The following is a 16,476-nucleotide window of genomic DNA, read 5'->3' as shown; positions in this document are numbered from 1 at the left end:
TCAACATAGTACTAGAAGTCCTAGCAACAGCAATCAGACAACAAAAAGAAATAAAAGGTATTCAAATTGGCAAAGAAGAAGTCAAACTCTCTCTCTTCACAGATGACATGATACTTTATGTGGAAAACCCAAAAGACGCCACCCCCAAATTACTAGAACTCATCCAGCAATTCAGTAATGTGGCAGGATACAAAATCAATGCACAGAAATCAGTTGCTTTCTTATACACTATCAATGCAACTGTAGAAAGAGAAATTAAAGAAACGATTCCATTTACAATAGCACCGAAAACCATAAGATACCTCGGAATAACTTAACCAAAGAGGTAAAGGATCTATACTCTAGGAACTACAGAACGCTTATGAAAGAAATTGAAGAAGACACAAAAAGATGGAAAAACATTCCATGCTCAGGGATCGGAAGAATAAACATTGTTAAAATGTCTATGCTACCCAGAGCAATCTATACCTTCAGTGCCATCCTGATCAAAATACCAATAACATTTTTCAAAGTGCTGGAACAAACAATCCTAAAATTTGTATGGAATCAGAAAAGACCCCGAATTGCCAAGGAAATGTTGAAAAAGAAAAACAAAGCTGGGGGTATCAAGTTGCCTGATTTCAAGCTATATTACAAAGCAGTGATCACGAAGACAGCATAGTACTGGCACAAAAACAGTCATATAGACCAATGGAACAGAATAGAGAGCCCAGATGTGGACCCTCAACTCTCTGGTCAACTAATCTTCGACAAAGCAGGAAACAATATGCAATGGAAAAAAGATAGTCTCTTCAATAAATGGTGCTGGGAAAATTGGGACAGCTACATACAGAAGAATGAAACTCGACCATTTTCTAACACCATACACAAAGATAAACTCAAAATGGATGAAAGACCTCAATGTGAGATAGGAATACATCAAAATCCTAGAGGAGAACATAGGCAGTAGCCTCTTCGACATCGGCCATAGCAACTTCTTTCAAGATACATCTCCAAAAGCTAGTGAAACAAAAGCAAAAATGAACTTTTGGGACTTCATCAAGATAAAAAGCTTCTGCACAACAAAGGAAACAGTCAACAAAACAAAAAGGCAACCCACAGAATGGGAGAAGATATTTGCAAATGACACTACAGATAAAGAGCTGGTATCCAAGATCTATAAAGAACTTCTCAAACTCAACACCCAAAAACCAAATAATCAAGTCAAAAAACGGGCAGAAGACATGAACAGACACTTCTCAAAAGAAGACATACAAATGGCTAACAGACACATGAAAAAATGTTCAACATCATTAGCCATCAGGGAAATTCAAATCGAAACCACATTGAGATACCACCTTATACCAGTTAGAATGGCAAAAATTGACAAGGCAAGAAACAACAAATGTTGGAGAGGATGTGGAGAAAGGAGAACCCTCTTACACTGTTGGTGGGAATGCAAGTTGGTACAGCCACTTTGGAAAACAGTGTGGAGGTGCCTCAAAAATTTAAAAATAGAGCTACCCTATGACCCAGCAATTGCACTACTGGGTATTTACCCCAAAGACACAGATGTAGTGAAAAGAAGGGCCATATGCACCCCAATGTTCATAGCAGCAATGTCTGCAATAGCCCAACTGTGGAAAGAGCCAGGATGCCCTTCAACAGATGAATGGATAAAGAAGATGTGCTCCACATATACAATGGAATATTACTCAGCCATCAGAAAGGATGAATACCCAACTTTTGCATCAACATGGATGGGACTTGAGGAGATTATGCTAAGTGAAATAATATCCAATTATCATATGGTTTCACTTATTTGTGGAACATAAGGAATAGCATGGAGGACATTAGGAGAAGGAAGGGAAAAATGAAGGGGGGGAATCGGAGGGAGAGACAAACCATGAAAGACTAGAGACTCTGAGAAACAAATTGAGGGTGTTAGAGGGGATGGGGGTGGGGGATGGGTTAGCCTGGTGATGGGTATTAAGGAGGGCACGTACTACATGGAACACTGGGTGATATATGAAAACAATGAATCGTGGATCACTACACCAAAAACTAATGATGTATTGTATGGTGACTAACATAACATAATAAAATAAAATTAAAAAAAATAAAACAAAACAATTAATGGATATTTTTTGGATAATTAAATTCATATTCTTCCTATTCTCTCTGTAGTGAATATAGACCATGACATAATAATTAGGTTTTCTATCTTCCAACTTGCTGATATAGCATACTTTTCTTACAGGGCTTTTCCCCCCACAAAATAGAAAAGGTCAATGACATTCTTCAGAATTACGAACAAACCTAAAGGCTTTTCTAATTTCAAAGACTGGACTCTTGCTAAGAAAAGACTAAGTCATCAATTATAATAGAAATGAAGTGTGTTGTTGTGTCTTTTTGCTTCTTTTCCTTTTTCAAATGTGTTCCTTTAGAGTCTGGGGTTATCATCAGGGAGATATTAAGGTTCTAGGGAGTAGATAAGAACAAGTCACAATATATTTTAAAATATTTTTAGCCTGTCTAGATTGGCTTAAGGGGAAAAAAGACAACCTATGATGCCCACTCTTTTTTTTTTTTTTTAAGATTTTATTTATTTAGTTGACAGAGAGAGACACAGCAAGAGAGGGAACACAAGCAGGGGGAGTGGGAGAGGGAGAAGCAGGCTTCCCGCAGAGCGCGGAGCCCGATGCGGGGCTCGATTCCAGGTCCCTGGGACCATGACGTGAGCCGAAGGCAGATGCTTAACGACTGAGCCACCCAGGTGCCCTATGATCCCCACTCTTAACAGAGTACAGGACAACATGTACATAAATACAAAAGAATGTCTCAGCCTCAGAATTCCAATTTAGAACATTCACATTGTGATATGGGAGGGACAATACTTAAATCTAATTCAAACTTTAAGATTAATAATAAAAAAATTCTCCTAGAGGCGCCTGGGTGGCTCAGTGGGTTAAGTGTCCAACTTTTGATTTCAACTCAGGTCATGATTTCAGGGTCATTAGATGGAGCCCAGTGTTGGACTCCGCACTGGTCATGGAGCCTGCTTAAAATTCTCTCTCCCTCTCCCTTTGCCCCCCTACCCCCTAACTCGTGCACACACTCTCTCTCTTAAAAAAAAAAAAAAAATATCCTAGATGTGGAAAAAGAAAATAAAAACAAAAAGGAAAATGGAGGGATATTTTACAAGGATTACATTCTTTTTCTGCAAACCCTTAAATTGGTGAGGAGATGCTTCCATTGCTAAATTTCCCAAAAGAAAAACAAAGCATGTACTTCTTGTTACCATTAAGTAATGGGCACACAAGATTTGTTTGAAATAATTTGATAATTGAAGTGTGTGTGTGTGTGTGTGTGTGTGTGTGCATGTGTGTGGAAAGAGAGAACATATCAATCCAGGCATTAGGGTAAATCCAAGGCTTTCTCTTATGTCATTAATTTTTTATAAAGTATCATTGCTTTATTTTGAATAGCATATGACTGGACACCATATATTTTTTTAAAGTTTTATTTATTTGAGAGAGAGAGCACGAGAGACAGCATGAGAGGGGAGAGGGTCAGAGAGAGAAGCAGGCCCCTCGCTGAGCGGGGAGCCTGACGTGGGACTCCATCCTGGGACTCTGGGATCATGACCTGAGCTGAAGGCAGTTGCTTAAGCAACTGAGCCACCCAGGTGCCCTGGACACCATGTTTTTACATGATTAAAAATCTTCAGTTCTAGGGGCACCTGGGTGGCTCAGTCTAAGCATCTGCCTTTGGCTCGGGTCATGATCCTGGGGTCCTGGGATTGAGCCCTGCATCAGGCTCCCTGTTCAACAGGAGGCCTGATTCCTGTCTCACTTCCCCTGCTGTGTTCCCTCTCTCTGTCTCTCTCTCTGACAAATAAGTAAAATCTTAAAAAAAAAAAAAATCTTCTATTTCCTGTGTCTCAACTCTAAATCTACCCATTTTTGCCCTGTTTTATGGTACCGTAGCTGGACCTTGTAACATTTCTGCTTTGTTGGTTACCTTTAACAGTAGGCTCTTGAAAAGTCACTGCAAATGGAAAGGATTTTTTTTTTTCTAACCTAGTTTAGAGCTTTTTTTTTGACAGTTTCCTGGCTAGTGGTGTGCAAGAGAACATATGGTGCACAACCCCAGAAAGTTTTACCTGCAGCAAAGCAGGTACCCTCTCTGTGAGCTGTGTATGAACCCCAGGAGGTGGTTTCCCAGCTCCAGTCTATGGTCTCAGAGAATTTTTCTTCCATCCAGTGGACCTCAGACACAACAAATTTACAATAAAGTAAATATATTAAGCTTGGTGTAGGATAGGTCCCCTTCCTAACTGGCTTCTTCCTTAGATTCTCTCACTTAGCTTTAAATGTAGTAGCGGCTCCCTATATCTGTCTGTCATTCCTGTATTCTCTAGAGCTGTCTTTGCCTCTTTTACAAATTAATCTCCTCTTTACTGTTGATAATTCTTTATGTGAAAATTCCCCTGCTTAAATTATTGGTGTGCTGTTTCCTGAATGGACTGTGATAGATATTATGTCCCTGAAGCCTTCTGTCTCCCTTTTTCAGAAGCTCCTTTTTCTATATTACACAAGGTTAAAATCAAAGGCATAAGAATCAGGTTGCCTGAGTTTGTATTCTGGTTCTGCTACTTCATTTCTCAGTGATGCTTTGGGAAAGTTACTTACCTCTCTAAGCCTCTGATTCCTCCTCTCCAAAATGGAGGTGATGGAAACACTACTTGCCTTATAGGGTTGTTGTGAAGATTCAGTAAATTAATTCGTGTAAGACAAGTATGGAAACAATCAATTAATGTCAGCTATTATTATTATTTCCTTAATCCCTCCTCATGGAGTTGTAGTCACAGAAAAATGTAATATACACATTCTTTCATAAATTCTGTGTGGTATATAAAAGGAATATAGAGCGTCTAACTTAAATAGTCTGCTTAACAGGTAGCCTTTCCTAACCATCTTCCCTCTTCCCACTCCTTTGTGTTGATATACAGGACTTTATCTTTGCAATTATCACGCTGCACTGTAAACAGTTTCTTTAAAAAGCTATCTTGAGAGTCAGATGCTACACCTTGCTTATGGCTCACACCTAGTAAACACTTATGAAACGTTTAAAGAAGGAGGACAAGCGGTAAAGAATGCATTTTTTTTTCTATCATTCCCTTCAATTTTCAAGACACAAAACTAACCTGAAATATGAAACTGACCCCATCACCTCCAATCAGGGAAACTATTTTATTTCCTGTGACACAGAAGGGAGAGAGAGAAGTACAAACCTAATAGAGTCAGGTGCCCAAGGAGGTTAAGCAGAGATCTGATATGTGCTTAACAGTTAAAGATCTATGAGCTCTGCTAATGCATGCTGACTAGAGAAAACAATATTCTCTATCCCAAACCACCTCTCTTTCCTTTATTTTTAATTAGTTTGTTAATGAGCTAATGCTTCCAACGGACTGTGAAATTAAAACAATGTGCTTTCTACTGTGATTGCTAAACATTTTCACTGGACATAAAATGTGTTTCACCCTCAATGGGATTTTCTTTTTTCTATTTATAAACAAATCAAAATGACAGCATCAAAGAGGTGCAGGTGTCTGGTGGGTAAATAAATAAACATTCCCAGCATGTGGAACAATTAAATAATCTCAAACAAAATGGGATCAGAGGCAGATGCACACACCACAGGAACAACTCTTTACAGGCAAAGGGAAAAACTCCAAATGAATCTGCAACAGAGGAACTTGGCTCAGTGGGCCAGCCAATTTTGCATCTGTCCCTTTGGCAATGAAGAGTGCTCTGGACACTCTCAGTATGCACTTGGAACAGAGCTCTTCAGGCAATTCAGAGGGAAGAATAATGGACTTCAACGGAATCAGATGATGCTGAAGTGGACTCACCAAGGCAGACTCTCCCAGCAAAACCAGAACACAATATTCCTTAAACAGGCACCATACTTTCTTGCCTCTGTGTCCTGTTCCATCTTCCTGGAATCTTTTTTTCTTGCTTACAATGCCCACCCCAAATATTTTGATGTTCAAATAATATTCATTCTAAAATCTCTGAAGGTCATTTACTTCATGAGGCATTACCTAATTGTGTTAGCCCTGTGTGCATTAAAATAGCACCCTTGCTTTAAAAATGACAAGATAAAAACCTTTCTAACAAAACTTAGTATACAAATAAGTGGGCTTTTCGGAAAAATATTTGTTGAATTTAATTTGAAGGCAGAGCATCTATACAAATTACAGGTGGGGGGCACCTGGTGACTCAGTTGGTTAGGCGTCTGCCTCTGGCTCAGGTCAGATTTCAGGGTCCTGGGATCTAGCCCCCCATAGGGCTCCCTGCTTGGCAGGGAGTCTGTTTCTCCCTCTCCCTCTGCTGCTCCCCCTGCTTGTGCTCTCTTGCTCGCTCTCTCTCTCAAATAAATAAAAAATTAAAAAAAAAATTACAGGTGGAATATAATGAGAAAAAGAGAAACAACAACAGTTTGGGAGGGTGACAATTCATATCATGTTTTGGTGATGAGACAACTTACATGAAGAAGGTGATTTGAACCTTAAGGAATGGAAAGGATTTCAAGAGGAAAGGATGTTCCAGACAGGAGCGGACTCAGAAAGAAAGATGGGGATAAGGGATTTAGGGCATTAGAACTGAACCATTTGATTCCTGTGTGGGGTAGCCTTGAATAAACGGAATAAGTTAAGCTAAACAAGGAGATTAAATCAAGAGAGGGAAGATAATTAAATATTAAGTATAAGCTTTGGATTTAGTCTATTAAATATTTTAAGACAACTAAAGGTTCCTAAGATTTTAAGATATTAATCTGATTCTGCACTTACTTTTAAAGTTTCAAAAAAAAAAAAAAAGGTTTATATTTTCCTGGAAGAAAAAAACATAGATACTTTAAGAAAGAAGTGATAAAAAGAAACACTCTTATGCTTGTAGTTTAATAAGCAATTGGACAGCATTATCAAACTTTAGAAGAGATGTCTGAAATAGCTAATGCAAAGCAACCATTGCGCATGTGGAAAAAATGGCATTGTTCAGCTTTCCACAAAACACACTTAAGTGTAAAGAAATCTATGATGACTCATTTGAACAGTTGTGTAAAACTTGAATACAACAGCTAAGTCATTGAAAAAACAAATGAATCTGATGTAAAAAAATAGTAACAAAGATAGAAATATATATGAACATCCTATGAAAACTTTTAAAGTCATTTGGAAAAGCAATTTTTGTAATCCTGTTGTCACATGGAACTTAAACTCTGTAAGGTAAGACTTTATATAGACCTTAGAACAGAAAGGATACTGCCCCACAGGGGGGAAATGGTTCACAGCAGTTGAATGTATTCATGTAGCTTATACTGAGTGCTTACCATGGGAAAAGAGAGAAACAGGATCTGTTCCCTAATGTAGAGTAAATTGCAGTTGGAGAACACAAAGATAGAGTCTGTGGTATGTGATGGATAGCTGAAGGTATTTATTTATTTATTTATTTATTTATTTATTTATTTCCCAAAATCCGTTTATTAGTTCTTATTCTTACTGTGCTGACAGCTGGCATCATTAATACTTTAACAAAACCACTTAAAATTAGCCAAATATCTAAGATAGTTACATGTACAAAAGATATACAAATTAAAACCATTTACAAAGTAATGGATACCATAATTTGTACTTGACCATAACTCTATTCAGAAATGATTGTAAAATTAAAATCTTACAAAAACTGTACACCATATACTTTGAGTGATTTACATCTTAGAAAACAAAGGCAGTCTTTCACCATTACACATTTAGTGTCTCTGGTGGGTTGAGGAGAGAAACACCATGATACTTTGAACATTTATACTTTCCTCTTATTGACTGTTGTGCATGCTGTGGTGATCTGAGGTAGGTCTGGTGAAGGTCCATGAGACAAGGCTTAAGACTTTTCAAGGTATATCCAGTCTTTTGAACTAAAGATTCAGGCCAGCTCTGTCCTGTGACTGTGCAGAGTGCTAAATGAAAAGCTGCTGCAGCAATAACTGATGGCAGATACTTTAGGTAGGGGTCAGCATCTATCAGACTTAGTTCTCCCAAAAACACTGCTAAACTTTCAATTTTGCAGTTGGCAGACGGCTGGTGCAGAAAGTATTGGGTAAGAAACCGATTTATTGTTGGTGCAGCTAGGTCAAAAGCACGCACTTTCAAAACTAGGTGCTCCATTCTCAGGACCTGTTTCTTGGTATAGGTATCATCTGTAATGTACACAAACTGTGTGCTGGGCTCTTGTGGGCCCTGGAAAGCATAATGTTGGAAACTTCCCTAATTGGATTGAGGATCTGGGGAAGCCTTCCTGGAGGGAATGGTTGATATACTGAGTTTCAAATGGGACAAATGGGAACTAGTGGGGTAGAGGAGATTTAAAGTCATTCCCGGTGAAGAACGTCAAACGCACAGAAGTAGGAAGTAGCACGACGTGTGGCACCACCGAGAGCGTGTTATGTCACGGTACCTCCTGAAGGGCAGGGCAGCCCAATGGTTAAGGCAGGCTCCAGAACGATACAGATCTGAATTCACACCCAAGCTCTGTCCTTTATATTTTAAACCAGACATCATGGCAGTTCTGTCTAGGAAGTGGCAAGGGAGAGTCCACCTCAGGCCTTGTTTTCTGTGGAGAACCTTAAAACAAACTTGTGCCCCTGGAGAGAGCCAGGTATCTGCAAAGATGGTTGGGAAGGTCCTGCATCTCAGAGAAGCTGCAGAAGAGACTGTCTACCAGGAAACCTGCTTCTAGAAAAAGTTCAAAGGAACTACATTTGACAGAGAGGCACAAAGGAAGACAAAGAAAACAGCAAGCGTAAGAGATTAAAAAGATGAGTACTAAGGGATGATTTACTTAAGAAATGATGATATTCCTCTAAATCAGTATTTCCTTTGACAGTCATCGGCTAATAATAGCAGCACCTACATATTTATTGGTTATTCAATAATTAATATATTTGATATATATTATTTTTAAACAATTGATACATTTGACTCATTCTATCAAGACCACATTGCAACTCTATTTTGCAATGAGAAGGTTTAGATTATGATCCAAAATACAAAATTAATATTATTACTTTATGGGGTCACTTTGATTTCCATCTAAAATTACATTTCTTAGATTCATCATTCACCATATTTACTAGGTTTGCATAATTGCTTGCTTTTTGCCTGTTAAAAGTAGTTATGCATTTTTTTGGATTTTTCTTTAAATATATTCATCTTCCCTTATTAATCTGCATATAGGGACAGAGGAGAAAGAGACATGAGGAAAGAAAACAAACCAGAAGAGGTAAATACTAAAATAAGATAGCTATTGAAAGCAACCAAATTTAAAAGAATTCCTAACAGATGTTGCTGGTACTTGTGATGGTGACACAGTTTGGATGGGATCTTATCCCCTCTTTGCGAATATGTATTCCCTTTTAGTTGAACCAATCAGGTAAGATAACTAGCTATTACTACTCTATATGTGATATTATTATTACCATTTCAAATCCTGCTGACATTTATTTTTCTTCTCCCACAGCCGTCTAAATAGATTACTCAGGATAGGTAGATAATTTTCTCAGTAGAAGGTTGCGGGGAGGGGGGGGGGTTGCGGAATATGGAATCACAGACAGTATAAAGGCAGGACAAAGGTGACTCAGCTAATTAGCACCAGAATCAGCTTCATGAATCTCAGGTCACTGATCTTTCTACTACAAAGGTAGAGAATTATGCTATCTGGTTTTGCTCCCTTCCTTCCTTTTTTTTTCCTTGTTGTTTAGGGTTTATCAAAGAGTCTGTCCATGAGTCTCTTTAATTTTGTATTTGTTTTTTATATTATCATTGTGCTTAATCTCAGTTAATCATATTCTTAATAATATGTATAAGATGTATATATATAAATTGTATCAGGATTGCTTTTTAGCAATAGAACCAACTTTCAAGTGTTTTTAGTAGTGACATGTATAAAAATAATTTTATCATACTTTAATTAGTGAAGAGAGGTATACCTCATGCAGTCTACTGCATAGAAAATATCCTTGGCTGAGTGTTTTAGCTCCTAGACAGATATAGCATTTATTCCACTCAGGGATAAGGTTCAAAGTGTGACTCCAAGACTATAGCTCAGTGGAGGGGTGCTCAACCTGAAACTCAAAGGACCTCTTAGTAATGAGATCATTTTTCATTGTTAAGAGGAGAAGAGCTTTCTCATTTATGTCACCATGTACTTCCAAATGTTTACTCATCTTTGAAATGTGTTTATTACAACACTTCACCAATAATGTGTTTGAAATATTGGCTATGATGATTACTAATCAACAGATAAATGAACAACAGTATAGAGTCATGATTGCAGTTGTCTGGTGGGCAAGGGATCTCTTATTCCAAAACTCCAAAGGAACTTAGTTTATATTTAAAATAAGTAGTACAGATTTTACTATTTTACCAAGGAATTTTCATATTGACAGACTGATCACATCAAAATGTTCTGTTTAATTCCTAGTATATCTTTTCATTTTATTAGCCAGATATTTTTGCTCCTACCATCTTTTTCAATTATCTATTACTGCATATCATATCATACTAACCCAAAACATAGTGGTTCAAAACAATGATAATACTTTGCTCATGAATCTACAAATTGGGCAGATCTCAGTAAAACAGCTTTTTCTTTCTTTTTTTTTTTTTTAAACTGCAAATGAGCATCAGCTAAGATAGCTTGAATGTTGGGAATGAAATCACCTGGAGGCTTGGTCATCCATCCGTCTGGTAGTTGATGATGATTGTTGACTGGAACTTCAGCTGAGGCTGTAAACAAGACATCTAAAAGTGTTCTTCTGATGTGCCTACTTGGCTTCATAACGGCTTGGTAGCTGGATTCTTCCTGAGACATCTCAAGAGGACTGGGCATAAGTTTTATTACCTTTTTTTGGACTTAACCTCAGCAGTTACACAGTGTTAATTTTATTGTAGTCACAGGCCTACCCATATTGAAAGGTAAAAAGCGAAGATCTCATCAATCAGTGGAAGAATATCAATATCACCTTTTAAGACGCATATGTAGGATAAAATATATTTTCAAGGACTTTAGTGGGAAGTAAGATTTGTTACAGTCTGCCCTCTAGCCACAGCAGTTTATCATCTTTACACGTGCAAAATTCCCTCAAGATATCTCACAAAGTCTCATTTATGATGGTATTAGGCTTAGGCTGAAGGTCCAAAATCTCATCATCAAAATCTGTTCAAGTGCAGCTGAGGATCTTTGGTTCTTATTCCTTGATTACAGCTCTTCAAGTTCAATTTCCTTTATTAGAGTTGGACCCTCATTTTGATGTTTAAAAAGGATGTAGTATCTATTGAGTTTACTTCAAAATAAAATATATTCTAGTATCTGAGAGTCACATTTATGTAAATCTCATACTTTCCTCAGAAACACCCATCAATTTCAAGGTATTACTATAGAAATGATTCATAGTCTGAAAAACTAAATGTTTATAGCCACAAAATAAATTTGCACAGAACGGTCTTCTTGAAATGTTTATGGGATCGATTGTGCTTATTTACTGAGGGATATTCCACTTTGCAGTCAATATTCTCTGTATTTCCTACTACTGTCTGAGCTCACCCTATGGGAACCCTTACATAATCCAGTGATGGAGAAAACAGAAGCTTAAATAATTTAACACTATGAAATACAGTAGTGTGCCTTCCAAAACATAAAATACCACAATTTTTGGCCTTTCAGATATTGATTGTCACTAAATATTAACACAAGTAAATTTTTTCTAACTGCAGTGTAGTTTTGTAAAGCCATCTTTTACAAAACAGTCTGCAACACAGACTAATAAAGAGTTAGGAAGGTCTATTGGACATGCTGTTTCTTTTTCACATTGATCATCTCAAAATATCTTAACACACATAGGCACTGTTCCTTTGTTATTATTGTATCCTGATTGCCTAGAATAGTATCTGGCACATGACAGATACGCAATAAATATTTGTTTGGTGAATAAATTAATAAAAGAAATAATAAATAAATCAATGACATGCAGAAGTACTACTAGTATTAAATGAAGTCATATAACACTCAAGGTGATTCTACTACATGTCATAGTAGAACAAATAGACAAATGCAAGTCCTTGGACAGAATCAACCTGGATTTAGAGAAACTACAAAATATGAAAAAAAAATAGACTTTTAATACTTTACCAGAAAATCTGTATACATTTTAAACCTCAGAACATTTGTGATTATGGTTTCTATCCATTTAATCTAATCATGTAAAATAGTATTTTTTTTTCAGTTATAAAATACTTTTCTCAGTTTCCCTGTTGTGTTATTGGAGGTTTTACTGGTGAGGGTAGGATAGATTATGTTGCATTATAAATGACAAGCTATAAACACAGGTTTTTCTTGGGGCGCCTGGGTGGCTCAGTCGTTAAGCGTCTGCCTTCGGCTCAGGTCATGGTCCCAGGGTCCTGGGATCGAGCCCCACATGGGGCTCCCCGCTCAGCGGGAAGCCTGCTTCTCTCTCTCCCACTCCCCCTGATTGTGTTCCCTCTCTCGCTGTGTCTCTGTCAAATAAATAAATAAAATCTTAAAAAAAAAAACAAAAAAACAAAAAAAAACACAGGTTTTTCTTAATGCAGTCACAGACATGGTCATGGTTATATATTATGTAACAATCCATTTGTATCCCTTGGCAGATTTTACAACAGAAACTTTTCAGGCCAGAGGGTGAAAGGGGTGACGTTTAAAATATTGAAAGTAAGTCATTGTTAACCACAGATTCCGTAACCAGCAAAACTGTCCTTCAGAAACAAATGAGGGATAAAGACTTTCTGAAACAAAACCGAGGAATATCATTACCACCAGACCTGCCTTACAAGAAATGCTAAAGGAAGTTCTTTAAGTGGAAGTAACATATCCATCCCCCAAGTTCCCTGGCTCAACAGGGCCACAGGCTTTGCTCTGCAAACCTTGTCTTGGCTAGAGCACCCCTGGGCTGCACAACTTTCAAGTGTTTTCACCAGCCCTTCTGGTCAAATGGAGCCAGAATACACTCTCCACCACGGGTAAGGTAATGGAACAGATCCCCCGCCTGAGTGGAAAGAGGAGGGGACACTCCAGGCTATTTTTATTTCCCCGAGCAGTCTCTCTAGTTGGGAGGGGCTGGGAGCTACCCTCAGCCTTGGCTATGAATTAGTCCTCCTGCATGCATGCAGTACAGGAAGCTTGTATGCCTGGTACTGGCTTTGCTCTGGGGGTGATCAGCTCCGCCTGCCCAGCTTGAGCACTGCTAGACTGTACAGCTTCCGGGACTGCTCAGGAGCTCTCTGACCAGGTGGGGCTGGAAGACATTCTTCACAGGGGGTGGGGCTATGACTCAGCACCTTGCCTAAGCATGGGCAAACAGGGCTTTAGGGTCAGCAACACTCCTCATTTCAGGATCTGAATCAGGCCAATCAGTACCTTGCTGAGTTCCCTGATCAGAGTCTGTCCCTGATTTAATTTTGCAGATGAGCAAAGCCGCTGTTTGGGATTACTGCTTGGGCCCTGGGGGTATCAACCTGGTCTGCAGGGATCTGTGTGCTGGTTGTTACAAGCCCCGCCCCACTTTCTCTGTCATAGTCAGATTCCCAGTGGAATCTGCCCCACAAATTCCCCTACAATTCCCATGGTGAAAGATCATTGTAGGGTCTCCCACAAAGTGACCCACAATGCTGAAAGGGGGGAGCTGGATGTGTCCCCTGAGTTCTATTTTCCCACTGAAGGAACTAGAGGTTCAGAGACCTCTCCACATGGTGCTGCACTGGCCTGGGGAAGGGGTAATGTGGTCAATGTGGAGCTGCTTTTCTTACCATTCTAATGTGATCTGCCTTTGTCTCTGAGGTGCAAGAGGGTGCTTCCGCATTGCCTCTAGGATTCTCTTAGTGGTGCCTTGTTCTTGAATAGATGTTTGTTGTTCTTGTGAGGAGGACCAAAGTCAGGAACAACCTATGTCACCATTTAGTAATGATATTCAGCCTCCTTATTCTTTAATATCGCCCCATAATATTTTTTATGTTCTTTAGAATAGTATGTTTAAGAACTGTGTAATATTCTGTTAAATTACCTAAATTAGTTTCCTGGGGCTGCCCTAACAAATTACCACTGACTTGGTGGTTTCAGATAACAGAAATTTATTCTCTCACAGTTCTGGAAGCCAGAAGCCTGAAATCAAAGTTTCAGGAAAGTTAAAGAGGGAAGTAGAATCCTTCTTTACCACTCAATTATAAGCTTTGAAAATTTAGGTTATGGAGTTTCTGGATCCATTCTTTAGCATATTTCTACCCATCAAGTTTCTCAGAAGCTGGCCACAGTGTGAGGACTTGAATGCAAGCAATTATATTGAGTGCTCTCGTAAGAAACTTAGAAGAGTGAGGGAAGCAGGAGAGAGGAGAGGAATCTAAGTAAAGGTATAATTTCAAGCAAAATCTCAGCCTCAGCTTCATCATGGTTGGGATTTCTAGGGGTAAATTCTGCCTTAGATTTGGTCCCAACTGGGGACATGTGAACTAAGTTTTATTACTTCTGCACTAGCACCTCTCCAGATTAGTGCAAACTTGGGCACTTCTAGATCCTTGTATGTATAGAAAAATGTAGCTGGAGTAGCTGAAGAGTGCTCCTCTGAGGACAGCCGCACTTGCTATGGTCCACCCTTTGCATCTCTCTGATGCACTTCCATCTCACATTAAGTACACCGTGTCCTGCCAAGGCTTCTTCAAGATGATGTTCCCTCACAATTTCTGGGGCAAAATTTACAGTAGGGAATATAGAAAGATGAGTGATCCCTGACTACTGCTGTTTATCCTGAAATTACAACTGATACTGATTTTACGCTCCTACCAGCTGTTCTTGATTCTATTCATCCTACTCTGGCACCTCTGCTGTCAAAGAAGTTTTCCTGGTGAGAAGCATTTTGACTCCTGAGTGTATTCCCAAATTAAAGTTCTAAAGAGGAGATGTTCTGAAGAATGTTCATAGTAGCACTACTTAATTGGGGGGAAAAAAAAAGAAGTAAGAACAGATTAAAAAATAAGAGAAAAGAAAAGGAGAAAAGTTAACAAAAAGACTGAAAATGCCCACAGATGAAAAAATAATACGGTAGATTGATTGTGATATATTTATGCAATGAGATACTTTATGCCAGTGAAAATGAATTTTTACGTGCAATAACATGAATACATTTTAGTGATCTAATGATGAGTGAGGAAAATATACAACTGCCTTTTTATAAAGTTCAAAAGCACACAAAACAAACGATGCATTATTTAGGCATACAATATACATCTGCAAAAAAATACAGTCAGAATAGTGGTTTCATTTGTAGAGGAGAAGGGGACTTAGGATAGGAAAGGCCTATATACACATATAGGAGTAGGTAAAATGTTGAATGGTGAGTTTAGTAATACTCATTATATTAGCAAATTAAACACATAAATGTAGGCCAAAGATAACCATGTATCTACTACCAAGGATTATCACTAATCTCTCTGCACACCTGAATTCCAATTAAAAATGAAGTTTCCAGATTGACTGGTTTGAATGTACAGCTAAGATTGAGAGCCACTATACTAGATGATCTGCAGTGCTACTCTAAGTTTCCTTTTTTAAAAAGCTGAGGCAAAAAATACAGGAGAGATATTTAATTTGTGCAAATACTGGTATGTGATATTTGAGGGGATGAGTTTTTTTTAATAATCAAAATTTTAAATATTTTATTTTGATATATAATAAAAGCATGAAACAAAACATACGAAATTTAAATTTGATCTCATGATATTCATTCAAATACTAAATAAATAAACTTCTTCAATAGGAGAGAAATAATGTCTATCAGTAGAATGATTTTAACAGTCCTGAAATGGAGAAACGGCTCCATGGAGTCATATAACCCAAGTAATTCAATTACATACCTCATTAGAAAGTATGTAGAAAATACAAAGTTTCACTTAAAGGAGTGAAAAATCAAGGGATTTCTTAACAAACTCTAACCCCCATTTTAATCCCCTTATTTCAACAATGCAAGAACCTGTTTGTTGATTCACATGGACACTTTGACCACTTTAACACAAAGAAGAGCCACAGTGTAATAATGAACCTGACATGAAGATAAATGACTCCAATTAGCTTCCTCATTAGTTTTAACTAAGATTACTTCTTTAGTCATGACTGATTTATCTCCATTTCACTTCTCTAGAGCCTCAGGAAGTTGTCTGCCAGATTAAAGCCAGGTGAAGAGAGTTAATTTAAAATCTAGACAGTCGTCTGCTATTTTCCCTTGAATCAATCTGTGACCGGCACTCAAGAGTGGATTTACATACATGTGCTTTCGCCATTATCCCTATAGAACAAGGATCAGCAATATTGAAAGCCAACATTCACAAAGTATAGCAATAAGTGTGCAATGTAT

At 38.1% G+C, this 16,476-nt stretch overlaps 1 pseudogene; it reads right to left on the bottom strand.

Annotated features, from left to right (window-relative positions):
* Window positions 1–7,775: 7,775 nt before the first annotated feature.
* Window positions 7,776–16,402, bottom strand: LOC118520701 (cyclin-A2 pseudogene; annotated as a pseudogene).
* Between the last annotated feature and the right edge of the window lie 74 nt (window positions 16,403–16,476).

This window comes from Halichoerus grypus, chromosome 11 (genome assembly GCF_964656455.1).
Source record: "Halichoerus grypus chromosome 11, mHalGry1.hap1.1, whole genome shotgun sequence".
Taxonomy (NCBI): Eukaryota; Metazoa; Chordata; class Mammalia; order Carnivora; family Phocidae; genus Halichoerus; species Halichoerus grypus.
Note: the sequence above shows the minus strand (reverse complement) of the source record. Positions and strands in the feature narration are given on the sequence as shown.